The following is a 22,388-nucleotide window of genomic DNA, read 5'->3' on the forward strand; positions in this document are numbered from 1 at the left end:
TAATAGTGAACAATTGTTATGAAAATTAAATGACTATAAAAGTCATAAAATGTTTAAGATTCTGTATCATAGTCGGGAAAATCAATTTAACATTAGTTGTAAGATTAAAACCATATATAATCTGAATACTTTGAAATTGAGTTTAATTCTATTATGAAAAAATTATTCAAAATTCAAAACAATTATCAAAATTCATATAAGATCAATGGATCAATATTAATGAAAAAAGTCTCGTAAAAAAACAGAAGCAAATATAATAAAATATTTGTTGATAATTTGAACTATATCTCTGCTCTTTAAAAGACTTTTTGTTACTTACTCATTCATGATGATCTTCTGGAAGATTATAACTTAGATTTTGTGACCAGATTTAAATAAATTGATAAACATTTTTTTTAAATTATCAAAATTACTCAATAATCATAATAAGATCCTTTTTCATAAGCTGAGCATTAGACTGTACACGTGAAAACATTTCTAAAACTATAGTTAATATAGCATACAATAGGTCATACCAAGAATAAAGGAGATTATTTACTTATTATATTAGAAGATATGGGTTGACAACAGACATTTTTCCCCATCACACCTCTTCCAACAGAATTAATAATGTTAGTTGTACCTTTGTGGTTGGCAATAGAACATACATACTTGCCCTTCCCAGTATCATCAGTACTTTCACTGCAGAGCTGTATGCTATTAGTAAGGCCTTAAATATAATTAGCCCAACATTTTGACACATACTTGTCTGCTCAGATTCCATGAGTGTTTTGCAAGCAAGTTATATACTTCAGACACCTTTATGTCTGTGAGATTCAGTGTAATTCTCAAATGACTCAACAGTAATACAACTGTGAGCTTCTGCTGGATCCCCAGCCATATTGGAATTTCAGGCAATGCTGATAGTACAGCAAAAGAGTTTTGTTTTTAGCCTCCTTTCACTAATCGTATTGCTTCAAACAATCTTGTCTGTTTTCTAAAGAGAGTGGTTATGATGAGTGGCAAAGTGAATGGAATGCTACCATTAACAATAAACTTCATCCTGTTAAGAACACTGTGTCACTGTAAAGCTCCACATACAGTTATAACCATCATGTTTGCAAATAGGGCACACTAAACTCACTAACAGATATCTGATGACTCAAACAGATGCACCAGTTTGTGCTTGCTGCGACTGCCAACTAACTATGCACCACATCCTTGTGGATTGTGTCTGTTATGTGGCAGTATCACAAGTTTAAACTAGGGGCTGACACGTGAAATATGTTGGGCGACAATGTAATGATGTTGATGATTGAATGTCTTGCGATTTGTGAAGGTCATGCATCTTGATTCAAAAATTTGATATTCATACGGTCTTTATCGTCTGTTTATGTCATTTGGCATATGCCAGATGTTAATTTTACTCTTTTAAGTTACGTTTTTAATGTATTCACTAATGTTTTATTTTGCTTTTAACAAATGTCATAGGCCTTTCTTTTTCCTGTTTAGCCTCCGGTATTTACCGTTCAGATAATACTTCAGAGGATGAATGAGGATGATATGTATGAATGTAAATGAAGTGTAGTCTTGTACAGTCTTAGTTCAAACATTCCTGAGATGTGTGGTTAATTGAAACCCAACCACCAAAGAACACCAGTATCCACGAACTAGTATTCAAATCCGTGTAAAAATAACTGACTTTACTAGGACTTGAACGCTAGAACTCTCAACTTCGAGCCTTTTCAACCTGTGCTGTTTTTACATCACTGTTGTTTAGTTTTTAATCAATTTTTTCTTTTTAATATTTGTATTTTACTATAAATATTGTATCCGAGCACTATACTAAAATTATATGACGATACTTGGTTGTGTGCCCAGGGAAAAACTCTCCCTTTGATTGTCTAACAAAGTAATTTGGAAATAACATTCTTTATGAAAATTGTTAACAAAATTTTCTAAAAATTGGAAAATCTGTTTGATTTTAATTATATCACAAACACCAATTCATCAAAGCACCAAAAAATCAAGTTAAATCAGGACCTTCCTCTTGCTTAGGCAAAAAAAAAGCACAATGTTTTTCATTACAATCAGTTATTGTGTTTAATGTCCCCAATTACAAAAAAAATAATTTTGCCTACTTTATTGGGAATAGAGGGGGAGGGATAAATGATTATTCTATACAAGGGGCTTACAAAGTACCACCAATGCATTTAGCTGTTCCATAACTTAAAGCTACAGATAAAAAATTTACAAAGAAGCATTTCACAAAAAAATACTATCGATTTGGCAGATCACTTACATAAAAATGTGATATAATTTTTTTTTTTGTCTTCAGTCATTTGACTGGTTTGATGCAGCTCTCCAAGATTCCCTATCTAGTGCTAGTTGTTTCATTTCAGTATACCCTCTACATCCTACATCCCCAACAATTTGTTTTACATACTTCAAACGTGGCCTGCCTACACAATTTTTCCCTTCTACCTGTCCTTCCAATATTAAAGCTACTATTCCAGGATGCCTTAGTATGTGGCCTATAAGTCTGTCTCTTCTTTTAACTATATTTTTCCAAATGCTACTTTCTTCATCTATTTGCCGCAATACCTCTTCATTTGTCACTTTATCCACCCATCTGATTTTTAACATTCTCCTATAGCACCACATTTCAAAAGCTTCTAATCTTTTCTTCTCAGATACTCTGATTGTCCAAGTTTCACTTCCATATAAAGCGACACTCCAAACATACACTTTCAAAAATCTTTTCCTGACATTTAAATTCATTTTTGATGTAAACAAATTATATTTCTTACTGAAGGCTCGTTTAGCTTGTGCTATTCGGCATTTTATATCGCTCCTGCTTCGTCCATCTTTAGTAATTTTACTTCCCAAATAACAAAATTCTTCTACCTCCATAATCTTTTCTCCTCCTATTTTCACATTCAGTGGTCCATCTTTGTTATTTCTACTACATTTCATTACTTTTGTTTTGTTCTTGTTTATTTTCATGCGATAGTTTTTGCGTAGGACTTCATCTATGCCGTTCATTGTTTCTTCTAAATCCTTTTTACTCTCGGCTAGAATTACTATATCATCAGCAAATCGTAGCATCTTTATCTTTTCACCTTGTACTGTTACTCCGAATCTAAATTGTTCTTTAACATCATTAACTGCTAGTTCCATGTAAAGATTAAAAAGTAACGGCGATAGGGAACATCCTTGTCGGACTCCCTTTCTTATTAGGGCTTCTTTCTTATGTTCTTCAATTGTTATTGTTGCTGTTTGGTTCCTGTACATGTTAGCAATTGTTCTTCTATCTCTGTATTTGAACCCTAATTTTTTTAAAATGCTGAACATTTTATTCCAGTCTACGTTATCGAAAGCCTTTTCTAGATCTATAAACGCCAAGTATGTAGGTTTGTTTTTCTTTAATCTTCCTTCTACTATTAATCTGAGGCCTAAAATTGCTTCCCTTGTCCCTATACTTTTCCTGAAACCAAATTGGTCTTCTCCTAACACTTCTTCCACTCTCCTCTCAATTCTTCTGTATAAAATTCTAGTTAAGATTTTTGATGCATGACTAGTTAAACTAATTGTTCTGTATTCTTCACATTTATCTGCCCCTGCTTTCTTTGGTATCATAACTATAACACTTTTTTTGAAGTCTGATGGAAATACCCCATTTTCATAAATATTACACACCAGTTTGTATAATCTATCAATCGCTTCCTCACCTGCACTGCGCAGTAATTCTACAGGTATTCTGTCTATTCCAGGAGCCTTTCTGCCATTTAAATCTTTTAATGCTCTCTTAAATTCAGATCTCAGTATTGTTTCTCCCATTTCATCCTCCTCAACTTCCTCTTCTTCCTCTATAACACCATTTTCTAATTCATTTCCTACGTATAACTCTTCAATATATTCCACCCATCTATCGACTTTACCTTTTGTATTATATATTGGTGTACCATCTTTGTTTAACATATTATTAGATTTTAATTTATGTACCCCAAAATTTTCCTTAACTTTCCTGTATGCTCCGTCTATTTTACCAATGTTCATTTCTCTTTCCACTTCTGAACACTTTTCTTTAATCCACTCTTCTTTCGCTAGTTTGCACTTCCTGTTTATAGTATTTCTTAATTGTCGATAGTTCCTTTTACTTTCTTCATCACTAGCATTCTTATATTTTCTACGTTCATCCATCAGCTGCAATATATCGTCTGAAACCCAAGGTTTTCTACCAGTTCTCTTTATTCCGCCCAAGTTCGCTTCTGCTGATTTAAGAATTTCCTTTTTAACATTCTCCCATTCTTCTTCTACATTTTCTACCTTATCTATTTTACTCAGACCTCTTGCGATGTCCTCCTCAAAAATCTTCTTTACCTCCTTTCCTCAAGCTTCTCTAAATTCCACCAATTCATCTGACACCTTTTCTTCAGGTTTTAAACCCCAATCTACATCTCATTATCACCAAATTATGGTCGCTATCAATGTCTGCTCCAGGGTAAGTTTTGCAGTCAACGAGTTGATTTCTAAATCTTTGCTTAACCATGATATAATCTATCTGATACCTTGCAGTATCGCCTGGCTTTTTCCAAGTGTATATTCTTCTATTATGATTTTTAAATTGGGTGTTGGCAATTACTAAATTATACTTCGTGCAAAACTCTATAAGTCGGTCCCCTCTTTCATTGCTTTTGCCCAGCCCGTATTCACCCACTATATTTCTTCCAATGCTTGCATTCCAATCTCCAACTATTATTAAATTTTCATCTCCTTTTACGTGTTTAATTGCTTCATCAATCTCTTCGTATGCACACTCTACCTCATCATCATCATGGGCGCTTGTAGGCATATAGACGTTAACAATCGTTGTCGGTTTAGGTTTTGATTCCGATATAATATAAATAGGACATATACAAAAATGTTAACCATAATCAGAAAATTTTTCACAAGCGCAAAAAAAGTCCAAATTCAATATACTTGAATAATAAAAGTTTGACTAAAAAAAATCTTCTTCAAGTTGATCTACAAGTGGATCAGTTGCACGCACATGGCGTATGTGTCTAATTCAGTCAGTCGTTCAATGCAATTAAGTGATTAGCACGTGTAACAGTGATAACAGAAATCGTAATAAATATATATTTATATACACGAATTTCTGAAGACGGATATTTTAAACTGTGAATACTGTTGTTCATATTCATAAAACTTTATTTATATTACAGCGTACATTTATTTTTTTAGTTATTTTGTGAAAATTGTGTTATCAAGATTTGAGGTTATATTTATATGTAAGTATTTTTTTTATTTTTTACGAGTAAAATTATATTTTTTAATGACAGAAAATAGCACACATCAGATGAATTCTTGATTTTGCATAAGTAATTTTAAATTTGCAAAAAACAAAATTTTTCATACCATAAGCCGGCTGATAACCGTTATGCCTATTCTGTCATTCGAAGAATTAATGGAACTGAACTAATTGACTATGAACTTTGTTTTATATGACAAAGAATACTTTTTAAGCTGTATAAAATAAATATTAATTTAATTTAAGCGTTTTTTATTCATAGTACTTAATGTCGTTTATCGAATGTTTGAATCTGTTCAAATTTGTTTGAATGCGTATAAAAATTCGTTTTTTATTCACGCCAAAGAAGTATAACTTCTTACGTGCATACATAAGAACACACGAGCCTTATTTTTTTATTAAAATCATTGCAAATTATGACAACAATCCAAAATCATTAATTGAGTTACAATAATGAACTATTCTTACATAGGACCTTTCAGATCTAAGTTAGCAGCACTTTATACAGGTGCTTATTTTAACAAATGCATTACCAGAAACTCTACTAAAAAAGATACTACTAATTGAGGTCTGAAAGAGCCTTAATTTTTTTTCGTAATGGGGAAAAATTTCTCGTAATGAGGAAGTGAGAGTTTTAATATTTAATCAATTTTTAAATATTTTTAACAACGAATTTTATTTCACTAATTAATTTTTTAATAGAATTTTCCTATAGCATGTAAATAATATTTTTAGTTTTATGTAAAATTATTTCTTTTCACCTTCAAATATTATCCCTTGGTTTTATTAATTAGATTAAATAACCAACTTAGTTATTTAATTGAAAGGTAATACTATATGGTAATTCAAAGATAAATTATTCTGATATACTGTTTTATATCAAAATGGTACATTAATATGTTATTTTGTCCCAAAAGTTTCTTTTATAGCTTTGATCCATGTAAAGTATCTGAAGCAAAAGTCTATTGAGTTGCTTTACATGAGATTAATTATATTAATTTTACACCCAGTATCTGGATAATTAAAACAAACGTTTCACTTGTTAAGCTAAACATCTCCTTTATCTTAGTGGCCTTGATGTGTCAGAGTGTAATAACATGTCTATCTTGTTGAATAAAATAATATGAAACCCCTAATATCTGACTTTCCATAGTAAGTCTTGCATGAGATATTATTTTTAAAAATAGTTTAAAAAATTTTCTAGAGTAGCCTTCGACTTGTTAAATAGCTTACAACCTTTTTTGGATATGTACAAATATATATAAAAATAATAAACTCGACAGCGTTAAAAAAAAGTAAATTAATTTTAAATATCTTGAAAATGTGTAACTTAAATTTATCAGATCATAATTTTCTTCTTTAATTGTAGGTATAAGGTAATTATACTGATTTATTGCATACAAAGTATTTCTAATGTAAATATAACTTCAATGCATGTACCTACTATACTTTAACCTTGATTTATTCTATATGTTGTTCAAAATTATAATTATGTTGTGGGAAAATATTACTTTTAAATTTATACTGTAAATGTGAGGTAATATTTTGATTGTAATTATAGGTTATAGATTCATTATTTGAAGATATTATTTAAGAAATACATAAATGAATTAATAAATAATACATAAATATTTACCTTAAAGCATATTAATAAAACAAGTTTTATTTTATTAATCAATAACAATAAAATTAAATTTTTTGGCTAAAACTTTTTAAGATTATTTTTCTTGTAGTGTTTTTTCTGTGCCCTTCCTTGATACATAGTTGCCGTATGATAATCGCTTTACTGTTATTAGTAGATATTTCTGAAGGTCGTTTTTCTGTGACCCCTTATGTGTAGAATAAATAGGTACTTAGATGAATCCGTCGTCATCTCAGAGAGGATGAATGATGTAATTTATTGTGATTATAATTTAGCCTACTATTAACAGAAAATTGCTTTTACCTCTTGCAAAACCAGACATTTATATACTTATACTTTTTATAAATTGATAGATTTAAAAGAATTTTCTGACTTAATCTGCATATCCAGACATCCATTTCTCAACTGCAAAGTTAAATTAAAGAAACAATTTTTTTATAAAACTTTTTAATCTGTTATAAGTAGTACTCTAATATTAAAAAGTCTCACTGTTAATGAACATTAATATACTTTATTTTAAAATTCTCAGATATAGAATTTGAACAATAATTTATGTAAATTGAACAATTATCAGATGTAAGTTAAGAAAGACCTTTTTTAATTATTATTTTATTTTTAAATTATTAAAAAGTATAAATTCTCCTTATGAGCAATTAATCTTGAACTTCTTAAGATCTTTCAGACCTTAAACCATAGTCAGTAGATTAAAATGTCATAATAAAATAGTTAAAAAATTAAAATATTAAGCAATCATGACTGATTGCAAGTTATCAGTATACCAATTGAAATTTACAGTCTAATCTGGTGAAATAAAATAATATCAACGGGAACCATATGTTGTATGAATGATATTTTATTTGACTTTTTATCTCTGTCTATCTATATTTGGGGTGCTTAAACAATTTATCACCTTTAAAGAATTTTTGTTCATTAATTAGATTTTTTTGTTTACTTTAAATGTGATATTTTTATAAATTAGATGTATTATAGTAATTATAAGATATGTCTAAAATTTTATTTAATGTATTTGGGTTGTATATATGACTTTATCTAATATATGTTTAGCAAAGTTAGGATTTTTCTGGTTTATTGTTTTTTATACTATCCATGTGTTCTTATGCGCACGTATAGAGAATTTACGATTGGTCATAAAACTATATATCCCTTATCTATCTTTTCAATTCCTTTTAACTTCTCAATTCCTGGAGTAAATGGAGTATACACATTTTTTATATATATTTTTTCCTTTTTATCTGGTAATAATTTTATATTTTTAATTGTATTAATTTTATTATTTATTTTATTGTATAATTTATTTATAGTATTAATATTATAACTATTAGCAGTAGCAATATTTTTAATTATTACTATTTCTGTGTTTAAAAAAACTTTTGAGATAATGTATGTCTCTATATAAAAGTACATTAAAAACAACCATCTTTTGGAACCATGGATGAAATGAATTGAAATTAATTATTGTATCATTTGAAGAAGGTTTACGATAAATATCTAACTTTATTTTGTTATTTATTTTACTGTTATATATTTTCATATATAAAAAATTTAAACAATTTTTTAGATATAAAATTTGTTTAAAATTTCCGTGATAAATTTTGTGTTTATTAATTTTGTAAAATTTATCTAACATTATATCTGATTCAATTTGAATATTTTGATTATATATGATTATGGTGTCATCAACATAAAATTTATGTAACATAATATCATGCTGAGTTAGAATTTTTTTAATACCAGTTTCTTCTAAAAATTATAGTTATATTTCTGCCATAATTGCCAATAACAGTTCACCCATCGCCAAACCGAATGGTTGTTTATAATATTGGTTATTAAAAGTAAAAAAAAACTACAATAACAACATTACAATTTTTTAACATTTATGTATTGTGTAATTTAATTACATTTTTTAATGTATTTGCTAAAAATTTGCTTAAAAAATATTTTTGTGAACAGACAAAAAACCTTGTTAAACATATATTAGATAAAGGTCATACATACAACCCAAATACTATTATGAAAATTTTTGACCTATCCTATAATTATTATAATACATCTAATTTAGAAAAATATCACCTTTACAATAAATAAAAAAATCTAATTAATGAGAAAATTTTTTTAAGTTTTATTAAATTTTATTAAAGATGATAAGTTGTTTAAACACACCGTAAATATAGATAGAAAGAGATAATAATTCAAATAATTATCATTTGTACAACACAGTTCCCATTGATTTTATTTAATTCCACCAGATTAGACTGTAAATTTCAGTCACTTTACTGATAACTAACAATCACTCATGACTGCTTATTATTTTAATTTTTAACTTTTATTTTATTATGATCTTTCAGTATTAAGGACTGAAAAATCTTAAGTTCAAATTAATTGCTGGTAAGATGGATTCATACTTTTTAATAATAATTTATTAATATATCAGCAGTAACCATGTTTGAGAAATCGTGTATTATTTTATTGTGGATTCAAATAATTAATAATAATAACTGGACAAATAGGTCAGCATTTCTACAGAAGTATTTTAAAAAACATTTGCAAATCTATACATAATCAAATGGGGTGCAGTGGTTATCTTGTTAGTAAAGGCAGTGCTTGCCTGCTGTAATGAAGATTTCTGGTTTGATTCTCAGCTAGGGTCTGTAAAAATTATCAATAATCAACCCTGAAGTGGTCACAATATATAGCACAAAAACTCGGCTGACTAGAATAATTAAAAATTTGTCATCTAACTTAATAGTATCCTACACAACCACTTAAAAACAGTTCTGCAGTCCTAATCATATACTATAAATAGTTCAAGAAAATTAAAAAAGATGAACTCTAAATGTTTATTAGTTTAAAATACCATGAGAAAATTATTTATATATTTATGTAAGTATATTTACACAAACTGACCAGCCATTTTATAATTCTGGTTTCATTTTATAATTCAGGTATTATAATTCTGGTATTATAAACTCCAGATTATACATATTATGCTTAAGCTTTTGTTTCTTTATTTTAAGGTATGAAGAGAATACACTTACATCGCAAATTTTAAATATTTAGAATACTGAATAACCAATTTTTTGGTCAGAATTGTGCATTAAATAAAATTAATGAATGAATGATAGAAAAACATATAATAAGGGTAGGCTAATGCTTCATATGCTAATGAATGTCTGCACAAAAAAAAAATTGAATAAATAATACAATACAGGTACATAGGTGGCACCACATTAACAAAATTTTCTTCACTGAAAACTTTTTATGGATACAATGGAACCTGTAGGACTGAAGCGTATTTTGTTTTCATTATGTTTTTTTTTAATAAAATTACTTAAAAAAAAACATATTTTGAAAATTTATTTAAAAAATATAGGCATTTAAAAGACTGTATTTCTATAAGAATTATTGAATTCAATCAGATAAAGATTGGAATAAATCTTTTAAAAAAGGCTTAGTTTATAAAAATGTATATAGAACTTATAAATTTAAAATTATTACATTTCACTGGGCATAAATCATAAAATAGATATAATTACCCATTTAATTGAAGATTTTTATTAACTAGCTGGTCAAACCTCGCTTCACTTATCCTTCTCATCTAGACTGGGGACTCCGCCCCTTGGAACCCCACTGTGTTCATTATCCTCATGTTTATGAGAATAATACTGATAAATAACAATTAAAGCCTGTTAAATTATAAAAACTATCAACGTATTAAAATTTTTCAGAGCAACATTTTGGTCAGCACTGGACTTAAAACTTTGAGTTATCTGGAGAATGGAGGTTTCAGAATATTCAGCCCCTATCTCAAAAATAGTGAACCGTTGCACCTTTAAAGATGCTTTTCTCTATAACCAAAAAAGATGAGACCTTTTTTGTAAAAAAATTAATTTCAGATACTGTAAGTGGTCCCTGAATTCGATTTGACCAAAGGTTTGGCCATAAAATTGAATATTGCCAAGGAACATATTCTGGTTGTTGTTGCAAATCATTGAAACAACTACCATTTTGAAACGGCAATAGTCCTACGTTCTTTCCAGATATAAAAACTATGTGGCTAAAAATTTTAGCCCAGTCAGTTGATTAGTTTTTGCATGAAAGAGTGTAACAGACTTGCAGACAACTAGATTTATATATGTATTTAGATATCAGATTAGAATATTTTGTTTTATGAGCTGGTTTAACTTTAATGATTATAAAATTTAACAGCATTTGTATTAAAAAAACTGGAAGAAACTTAGAAATTAGAAATAAATAGAAATTGACGTATCCTTCCTTTTATCTATTATTCTGAATTGGACTATAGATCATGAATTGTCATTTCATTATACCCCTTTATCATTTCTTCACCATAACTTTTTTTACTTCTATATTTCTACTTATTAAACGAGCAAATCAAGATTTACTATTTTAACAAAATATTTTGGTATTTTTGTGTGTTTGTAATGCAGTAACAGCGAAAGTGATTTCCATTTCTTATAAAAATGTAGCTCCAGTTTTTTTTGGTTTTTTTATCAGTGTTTCTTTAAATAAGATGGAAGAACATACATGTAGCAATCATTTATAGAATTTTTCATTTCAAAACAGTGGCTATTTTTATTCTAAGATAAAGAGGTGCACTGACTTTACCAAGACATCAAAAACATAGCCTTTCCTCTATCTTGGTGCAAATTATTCTTGACCACTCATTCTGTTTAGCCTGTCTCTCAGTGGTTACCCATTAGGTACTTAATTCTTACACATTTTATTTTACTTTATTAATAAAGTTGTCTTGCAAAATTCTGTTTGTTAAGCTCAGTATAAAATGTGTAAGGGAACTGTTCACAGAAGTGCAGGACTATTCCTTCTTAGCTTTAACTTTTTTAGTTATGTTTTCCTTAACTTTCAATCTCTTCCTTTTTATATACTGTACCTAATTTTTAAAACTCTTCTTTATTCCTTCATTCTTTTAAATGTCTAAAACATTATACCCTTTCTCTTCATATTTTATCCAGTGCACCTTTTACTTTTGTGAAAACCTTTACTACTTTGTTTCTCATAAATAATTTCTTTTTTTTATTCCTGAAAATGACTTAATGACAAAGCAGTTGAATATTTAGATTAGTATGCCTAGAATATATTTGTTTTTATTTATATCCAAATATATATTTTTTTAAGTTAGCCTAATACAATCAAGCCATTCATTGATTTCTTTGTAGCTGTTTGGTTAATGGTCTCAGATTCAGTAACATTTTTGAAAGTTATTTACAATGAAGTTTATTTCTATTTCAAAATAGTTAATATTTTTTCTGAGTATATATTTTTTCTTCCCTTTTTTAACTAAGAATCATATTCAAAAAACCTGGCAAAGTATTTCCATAACTTTCCCGGCTAGTAATGATAAAAATTAAAAGTTACAGCCAAAAACAACTGAATATATATTTTCTTAGAGTTGGGGGAATAAATCTTAAGAAAATATTTTCTAAAAGTATTCATATAATATAGGTTATATTTAACTAACAAATTTTCTTACGTGAAGTTTTTTTTAAATTGCAACACCCCTTTCAATAAAGGTTAAAATAAAAGAAAGGAGATATTCAAAAACCTTTTCTGCGTTTTACGTTCCGGATCTATAATTTTTAAAAATTGTAGTCGTTTCTTAAGTAAAAGCTTTCAAAGAATTTTTGAAAAATATTTAAACCCAAGGGAGATAGAGCAAAAGAACAAAAAATAAATAATTCAACTTTAGAGGTGGGTTGTTGATTCTTTGAAAAAAAATTTTGAGATTATTATTTATATAAGTATTATAGGTAACAAATTTGTTTTAATAAAATTTTCTCTAAAATGCCCCTGAAGAAAATCGAAATTGTTTTTTCACGATATTCCTCAACAGACCTTAACGAATTGTGAAAAAAATAATATGATCAATGCCCGTTTATAGAAATATTTGAGCCAAATTTAAATGAAGAAAATCGGTTCGGTCGATCCTGAGATATAAAACCAAAAGTAGTGCGACATAACATACGCACATACATACATGAGTGGTCTAGTTCATTGAATCTCAAAACTTTTTGCTCACCGCCCATATTGAGAACCAAATATTTTCTTGTGCCCCCAAAATTTTAAACTTACCATCTGTTGAAAATAATAATTGAAATTGCTGTTTTTAAGATGCGTTCTTAAAAACAGCAATTGCAGTTTTTTTTTAAAAGTGTCATATCGTATTTCTGAGTTGAAACTTACATTTTAAATGAGTGCAATTAAAACGAATATTTAATCATAGTTGGAAGTATTTTAATTAATAAAATTGCTTTAAAAAAAATTACAATTGTGTCTGTGTAGTTATAACAACAATAGTGATAGCATATTCAATGTAACAATACAATAATTAAAACAAAACTTTCAATTGAAAGATATAAAAAAAGAAATTAAAGCGAACATTTTGAGCTTTTAAACGATTTTAATGCAGTTTATTGAAAAAAATTTTTTTCCCCCATGCGCTCGATCAGACACGAAGAATAACTTGTAATAAAATTTGTAAAAATTTTTTTCTCTCTGATTTTGATTTTTATTTTAATTTGATTTTTAAATTTGAAGTATACTGTCAAAAAGTAGAGTATTCAAGCCTTAACTATTTTCTTATTCGTCTCTCTAAGCCTCTTAATGCCAAAGTTAAAGTAGTTTGAATACATAATTTTTTATTATAAAATATAGGTTTTCCTTTAATTTTTTGTACTAGTGTATTAGGTATTTAATTTTAGTTTGAAATATCAGGAAAACATCATTTTTGCCTTTTTTTAATCAGTCACCTCCTGAATGCCCCCTGTTTTCTGTGGGCTTTCTACCGCTCCCCCTGAAGGCTTCCAGCGCCCACAAGGGGACGTTTATCACCTACTTTGAGAACAAATGGTCGTTAAATTATCTGGACCTTAAAACGTAGATTTGCAAAAAAAAAAACCGGTACCCCAGTTTTGAATTACCACCAAATTTTTCCAATAGCTATATTTGCCGGGAAAAAAAATTTTAATATTTTAAAAAAGTTATGTTCACAACTGAAATGAGTATTTATGGCCAATGAAATGGATAAACAATTGTTCAATTTTTTTTTTATTTATTACTTAGCCGGTTAACTACAATAATTTAAACATTATAATAACAATATTTTACAATAAAGTTTTATTTCAATCTCCGATTACACACTTAACATAAGTACAACTGATGAATTATTCAATAAATCTACTAAGCTAGACAATTATATTCACATATCTATGATTAGATTTATATCTTCTTTAATAATGTTTTTGATTTTCAATATAAGAATTTATTTGTGGGAGGGGGAAATTAAAATGCGTGAAAGGATCGATTTTATTTAAATAATTTTAGTCAACTTATATTATCATATAGTCATATGATTTTTCAACTTAAGCAAAGCCATGTGTATTTTTTTTAAAAACCGGATTCTATATTCAGTTATGTAGAATTTTTTTTTGTTTTAAGATTACAAAAGGAAAAAAAGATTTCTAGCAGGGGGAGAAAGATGTTAGCATAGAAAAAACGACATGAAGTGGAAGAGTTTGGGGGAATAGTTGGTCTACGAGTGTATGTATAACTAACTGGACACTATTTGTTGGGGTGGGGTTATGCGCTTAACTTATATTTGTTGCCGTTAATTTCTTCATCTGTTAACACGGTTTTTACGGTACGTAAACTATTATCTATTGTTTAATTGTCTTTTTTTTATTATTAATGTATTGTTTATTAATTTTCAGTCATTCATGTGGTGTGGTGTGTCGCGTATTAACAATTGTGTTATTAACATTAGTCATTAAATATGTTTTAAATTTTAGTAAACATATCAAAATAATTAATAAAATTACTTTAATATTTAAATAATATAATAATTTAAAAAATATTATAGTGAAGCTTGAATAATTAAAATAAATAATAAAAATATCGAATAATATTTATTACGTAGATAATTATTATTTTTTTAATTAAATAATAAAGATTTATCATATATTTTTTCTACACTTTATAAAAATAAAACCAAATACGTATATTTATTTTAATTTTTTTTTCATAGTCGCATCAACAATTACAAGTCATTAGCTGACTTATTAGTTGAAATGTAATTCTAGCGGTAAATTTGTAGTCTTGAACAAACTCGGGCTGACCATTCCTGAGGCGTTTGGTTAATTAGAAATCCAACTACAAAGAATACGGGTATCCACGAACTAGTATTAAAATCCGAATAAAAACAACTACGTTTATTAATTAGAATTTGAACCTGAGAACTTCGACTTCTAAATCAGTTGATTTACGACGACGAGTTTATCACTAGACCGACCCGATAGGTTAAAACCAAATATTTTAGTTAAGAACAAATTTAATTTATCCGTAAAAATTATTTTTACATAAATTATAATAAACCGCCTTATAAAAATGCCGTAAAAATTATTTAAAAACATACTTTTACAATAATTCTCATTTATTTTTATTTTATTTTTTTTGAATGGGGGCAAAAACTAAAAAAAACTAACCAACCCTAAATTTGACACTGATTTTAAATAGTTAAAATTTATTTAAAAAAAAATAATGAAAAGGTATTCTTTTTTAATTGTTAGGATATCTAATCGCTTTTTACACACTTTTCGAAGAAAAGTATAGTATTACTTTCGGACGTATGGTAGGAATGGGGAATTAAAATGAATTTTCTTTACGTTTTGAGGTATGAGGAGTATGAAAATACATTCACTTAAATAAGGGTTTCTATATATATATATATATATATATATCTAGGCCAATGTATATAATTTTGTTGTTCGAAAATCTCCAAAACTACTTGATCATTTTCAATGAAATCTAGTTATGTTGTAGTAATGTATGAAGTTGTGCGTGTGAAAATTAGATGAAGATTAGTTGAGTTGTTCTTGAGTTACGCTCAATTTAAGGTCGAAAAATTTGAGCGAAGCAAGATAGAAACGTGGTTCGTTATGATGCTGCAAGTTGGAACGTTGACGTTTCTTTTTCTACGGTATCTATTGTTAGCAATATTAAACCAAATTTTTTTTTAAATTGAGAAACTATTACAAAACTGAGGTAGTCACTTAGACTTAAAATTTAACTTTTGACGAATTTTAACAAAATAATGATCAATTGTTATATATATATATATATATATACACACACACATACACACACACAAAATTTAATTATGTAAGATTTTAGTTTTACATATGTTAAGTCATAATTATCCTCTTGAAGACGGCAGATTAGCCGAAAGCGCTCGAGGAAATCAAATTGGAATTTGGTAAGCTGTTTTTAAATTGTAGTTATACATAAAAAAAATATATTAAAACTAAGTTAAATTAACGGAAAGTCGAATAATTTTGAGGAGATTGTGCCAGATTTTGTTTAATTTCTTTTATTTAACACTTTTTTTATTTTATATGCATAAAAACACCGTTGTCGATGAGAAAAAACATTCCACAAGAAACACATAAGCTAGAAAATTACATATTAATAAATATAAGATTAAAATAAAAAGTAAAAGTAATTACTTTTATTCAGATTTGAAAACTAGATCGTGGATGCAGGTGTTCTTTGGTGGTTGGATTTCAATTAACCACACGTCTCAGGAGTAGTTGACCTGAGTTTGTTGAAGACTATACATTTACCGGTACAGTTACATTACACTGATAATTCGCTTTAACTGTTGATGCGACTATAAATAAAAGTATTTAAAAAAAGATTAAAAAAATAATTGCGTAAAAAAACGTAAAAAGATATCTTATATAATGAAGAAATAATGTCTAGCCGTCTATATTCTCTCTACAAGTATCCAGTACTAAAGAATTGGATAAAAATAGAAAATAATTTTTTATAATGAAAAGTAAAGAATATTTTCTTACTGTTAATATATATTTTTATTTTTCGGAAAAGTTACAATGCAACCACCAGAGCAACTTTTTATATAAATAAAAAAAGTCATACCAGAATAGTTTTTTTATGAGTTAGGACAAATATAAAAAAAAATAAAATCCGTCGATCTTCTTGGCGAAGTGCATCTCGGATTTTATCATCCGGGGGTTCCGAGTTCGAATCCCGTTATGTATGGCATTTTTTTGCACCCTACAAAATTCCATTTCTGTATGTTAATATTGCTTTCATATTGCTTTTATGGTAAATTAATTAATCAGCAAAAAACAAAAATAATGCGTCAGGAAAACACTGCATTAAAATAATTTTTCTTAGCTTCTTTACAGAAATTATTTTTTCTTTTGACGAAAAATTATGATTCAGATATTAATAATTTTTTTTTCATTTCTTAAACGTTTTTTTAATTATGTTTCACGAAAAAGTTGCGAAAATATTTAAAATTCTCAGAATCTACACGAATTGTAAGAAATTTCTACAAAAAAGTAAGAGGTTCGTAATTTGACCTATAAAAAAAAAACTTTTTTTATGTACAAACGTTTCCAGATAGATCGATTTCAATAATTTTTTTTATAGTGGAGTTTCTCTGATAGTTCCCGTTTTATTTCTCCAACACACTTTAGTAAAAGATATTTTGTTTAGCGTAAAATTTAAATTTACATAGAAGGTTTAAAGGAAGTTTTGTGTTAACATTGATTTGTATTAAATTTTAATAATGAAACTATAAATAGCCTTATGTTTTTATTGAAAATAAAAACATAAGGCTATAAGGCTATAAGGTTATCAATGTTAACACAAGTTTTGTGTTAACATTGATTTGTATTAAATTTTAATAATGAAACTATAAATAGCCTTATGTTTTTATTGAAAATATTATTCACACCGGGAAAATTAATTCGAAAATTTAAGATAAAAAATAAATAGTTTATTTTTTCAGAGATCTCTATCTTATATTCACGCGGTCGCGCGCGCGCGCGCGAGTGTATGTGAACCTCTGGTTTTCAACCTACTTCAACAGATAAAGATTTTCAACTAAACCTGTATATTTTTTTTATTATTTTTCTAGTTCAACTTTTACTCACGATCAAATGTACAGATTAACGAAAAATTAGTCACGTTAATGATTGAAAGATAAGTTGTTATTTGTAAATTGTCATCATTAATCATTATTAAATTTTTTTATTGGATGATAATATATAAACCGAGTTACTTCCTTTGATATTAAAAGTAATTTTACGTAAAACTTCAAAAAATTAATAATTAAAACATTGATTACTATAAAAATATATATTTCCGCATTCATAACAGCCTTAGTACACTGTCGGCAGTAGTTACATAAGGTTGTTATCTCCCTTATTTTTATTTATCGAGGCTCAAGATTCTTGCTTTCTGTGTTTCTTTGAAACTGTGCGTTTTTTTATACACTGTGCGTTACTTTTAATCTTAAATACGTGTTAAGTAAAAATGAAACCAAAAAAAAATGTTAAATAAATTTACAATATTACTTAACCCGGCGAATAAAATTAGAATAATTATATCAAAGGAGAAAGTATGTTGATCATGTCACACAAATCACTAAATTCTTCCATAAATAAAATAAAATTTAAATCCTGTAACCGACATTAAAAGAAAACCTTTGAAACACGCCCGATTACAGAATCATACAGCAGCAAGGTACATTGTCCCGGCTCTGCGATTCGTAGGGAGATATGATGATACTCCTGCCACTCTTTCGTTCCGTTTATCACGTGAAAAACAAATATCGGGTTTTATGAAAATCTTTACTTTTTTCGGTGCAGTTAGTTCAACTAGACCATGTACGTGTATATGTTGTGTGTCGCACGCACTATTTTTGGCCTTTACCTCCAGATCGACCGAACCGATTTTCTTCAAATTTGACTCAAATATTTCTTTATATATATATATATATATATATATGGGCATTGATTATATATATTTTTTTAAATTCGTTGAGGGGTGGTGGGAGATATCATGAAAATTCAATTTTGGTTTTCTCCAGAGAGGTCTTTTTAGAGAAGAAAACTTTATTAAAGCAAATATATTCTCAAAAAAATGTTTTCAAAGAATCAGTTCTCACCTCTTTACTGATGTATATTTTTTTTTTGTTCTTTTGCTCTGTTTCCGTTTGGTTTTAATATTTTTGAAAGTTAATATAGAGGTACCAAGAAATTTCTACAATTTTTAAAAATTCTAGATCCTGGACTTAAAATGAAGAAAAGTCTTTTGAAATTTTTTTTTCTTATTTTTCCTTTAATAAAGGAGTTTGTTTAGATTTATAGAAAACTTTACTTAAGAAAATTTGTTAGGCTAAACCTATGTATGGATATTTTTAGAAAAACGCTTCTTCAATTTTATTTTTAATCTCTAAAAATATATATTTTGTTTTTGTGTTTTTTGGCTCTCTTAATTTTTTACGTTAATTTTTTTTTTTATACCAAATTTTTTTTTCTTCACTTTATGTGAATAAAGTTTAATTTTCTTCATTTTGATAGCGTTATTAAAATTCAAATAGCTTTGGCACCTAAATTATATTCCGGACCCAAAATGAAAAGCGATTTTTTTTAATTTATTTCATAAAAGTCATATCAAATTATACTTGATAAAAGTATATGACCAGCGTAGTCGGGAAAGTCATAGGTTCAGTACTTTTCCAGATTATTTGATAAGTCTGTCTACCTTTAAAAAAAAATACACTATTAGTAATAATAATAGTAATCAGTAATAATAATAGTAAAAAGTTTTTTTTTTACTTTCCTGTCATCCTAGCTCTAGAGATAAGCTTAAGAAGGAAAGCGTGGTAATCAGTCAAAAAATGGTGTATGAGTTTATTTGCATTTCTCGACGTTTCATTGCTCATGTACATGTGTTGGGGTGTTTGAAGCTTTATAACTTTTAACTGGATACACCGCGTTTGATGAAATTTGACACAGAGACAAGTGTATATGGGACAATTTGTTGTTAAAATTTTTAGATAAATTTCTTCAAGAGGTAACAGGTTTTGGGGTCAGTTTTTTTTTTAATTTTGCAAACATAACCCTACTTTATTTTAACTCAGTACATGCGTGCATGCTTATCTTAATTTTTTTTTTTTTTTAATTTTGCCCCAAAATTCCACTTTCCCCAAAAATCGAAAAAAGCTATCTTTTTATTTATTGCATTTTTTAACCGGTCTTTTAATGTCTTTCTAGGCATAAGTTAATAGAAATGTTGCAAGCGTCAAAAAAGAAATACTTTGGGAGCAGTATGAGGGTTGTGGGAGCCGATAAAAATTTTTAAATGTCGATTTCTTGATTTTTCAAATTTTTTTTTGGTTTTTTAAACTTTAATTTTATTAAAAGTTTAAATAATGAACTTTTAGTAATAATATTACAATAAAATGTCATCGCATTCAATCCCCACCACCAAAAAAGAAATCTTAGGCAACATTTATTGGTTGCACATTTTTTAGTGGATTTTTTTTTTTAGTTTCTTCCAGTTAACATAATAAACGTAGAAAAATAAAAAAAAACCTTGGAAAGTGATTTTAGAGGTGCGGGAGCAGAAAAAAAATTAAAAATGACTTTTTTTTAGTTTTTAAAACTTTTTTTGGTTTAATGATAATTTCACAAAAAAACTTCACCGAAAATTACCTCCACCCAAAAAAAAATCTTAAGTTTTTTCATGTATAATTATTTTACTACCTCGTAGGAATAAGTAACCAATGCCAGGAAAGTACTATAATTTGTTAGTTTTTTTTTTTTTATTTATAAAAAGCATAAAATTTATAATTTTAATATTATATTTATATATATATTTTTTTTAAATTTGTTTTATATATATATACACGCGCCCGCGATATATCCAGCACAGTTTATTCTATAACCATGAAATAGTAGAAAACTCCCATTAGATGAATTTTTTTGGCAGTTAAAATTGGTTGATCTCTATGAACATTTTTTATTTTGTACATTTAAAAAAAAAATCAGCAGAAAAATAAATCAGCATTTTTTCATATAAGAACTGACCACGTCAAAAATGTTATTTTTCACGATTTTTTAATAGGTTTTTTCTAACCCTAATGAATTATATAATTTTTTTCAGAAAATAGCGTATTAGCAGAATAGAACTAATTTTTAATCTCTACGCTATCACAGAAGTAAAAAATATTTTTAATTTTTTTTTTTTATAGCTCACGATATTAGTCCACTTTAACAGCTTTGAATTAAACAATTAAATCTACCTCTAATATAATAATATAACTTTGCTTTAATTAATGCCCAAACAATAAACTAATAGTAACATTCGTGACCTATTTGAACTTAAAATAAATATATCAAATTTATATCTCTACTAGTGGGGACCCGGCAATGCTTCGGAATCTCACTACTATATAAATCATTAAAAAAATGTATAAGTAAATAATCTAAAACTTCTTTTACTAAATTTAATGTCGTTGTATATATCGAGAAATGTCGTCCGTATCGATTATTATTGTTTATATCGATCGTTGTCTATGTCAATATCGAATTCCTCAGACAGTTATTATGTGATTAAAATATTTTATTAAATTATTAAATATGATGGAACTAATAACACGTAAATTCTCCCGGGACAAATAATAATAAATTATGAAATTTTCAACGAAATTGGTTAAGTAGTTTTTGAGTTATTAGGAAACACAAAACGAAGATTGCCTTTATTTATATAACTGAAGTTTTCAGCCAACACCCAATTATAATTACTTTAATCAAACATGTATGATTACTGAACAAACATAAAAAGCAACTACTAATAATTATCGTATGAGAATATTGTTTAATGACATTTAGAAATAAATTAAAGTTTCATTCCTAGCTTATGAGTTACGCGTTTGGCCTACCACCACATTCCTTAGATAATACTTTTTTTAGCCTCGGAAACCACCGTTAGGTATTGCTTCAGAGGATGAGATGAAATGGCAGTTTTATAGGGTATGAAAATGCCATGCCTTTTCTAGATCCTACCCTACTAAAGGGCATTTGTCTCTCTCTCTCTCTCTCTCTCTCTGTGTGTGTGTGTGTGTGTGTGTCCTCCTTAGCTTAGCGACTGAATGTACCGATCACGAGCGGAAAATCCTGATTCGTTAGTACATGTCTCGTAGTGGTCAGATGTACCCTTATTATATACGGATATATATGCGAAATATATATTCATTTTTTTTATTCATGTGATTGTTTTTCTTCATAAAATAATGAATTATAACGAAAACGTAAGCATCGGAATGTATCGATCACTAGCAGAAAATCCTGATTCGTTAGTATCAACTTCTAGAGTTAATTTCTAATTTAACTTTCTCTTATATCAATTTTCATCGTTCAAAAAAAATATATGTTTGCACCAGAGGTAATCAATTTTGGACACCTAATAATCCCATTCCTAAACGCAGCCCACCAGGGCAACCCGCCGGAGGGCCTAGCTGCGGAGAGCGTGCACGGCACGCCTCTTCAGCTAATACTATAAGTTTAAATTAACCAAAGAAAG

General features: G+C 27.8%; 1 protein-coding gene across 3 annotated transcripts in view; it reads left to right on the forward strand.

The window, feature by feature from the left end:
* The first annotated feature begins 5,096 nt into the window (after nt 1-5,096).
* l(3)mbn (lethal (3) malignant blood neoplasm) overlaps nt 5,097-22,388 on the forward strand; it is a 64,303-nt gene continuing 47,011 nt past the window's right edge. Inside the window, exon 1 of one of the 3 annotated variants that reach the window (XM_075377475.1) lies at nt 5,097-5,273. The gene's annotated coding sequence lies outside the window, so the exon portion shown is untranslated. Of the gene's footprint in view, nt 5,274-6,374; nt 6,446-14,484; nt 14,632-22,388 lie in introns of those variants that run through there. The other 2 variants (XM_075377476.1, XM_075377474.1) reach the window with 2 other exon arrangements.

The sequence above is a fragment of the Lycorma delicatula genome, chromosome 10, assembly GCF_047948215.1.
Source record: "Lycorma delicatula isolate Av1 chromosome 10, ASM4794821v1, whole genome shotgun sequence".
Classification (NCBI taxonomy): domain Eukaryota; kingdom Metazoa; phylum Arthropoda; class Insecta; order Hemiptera; family Fulgoridae; genus Lycorma; species Lycorma delicatula.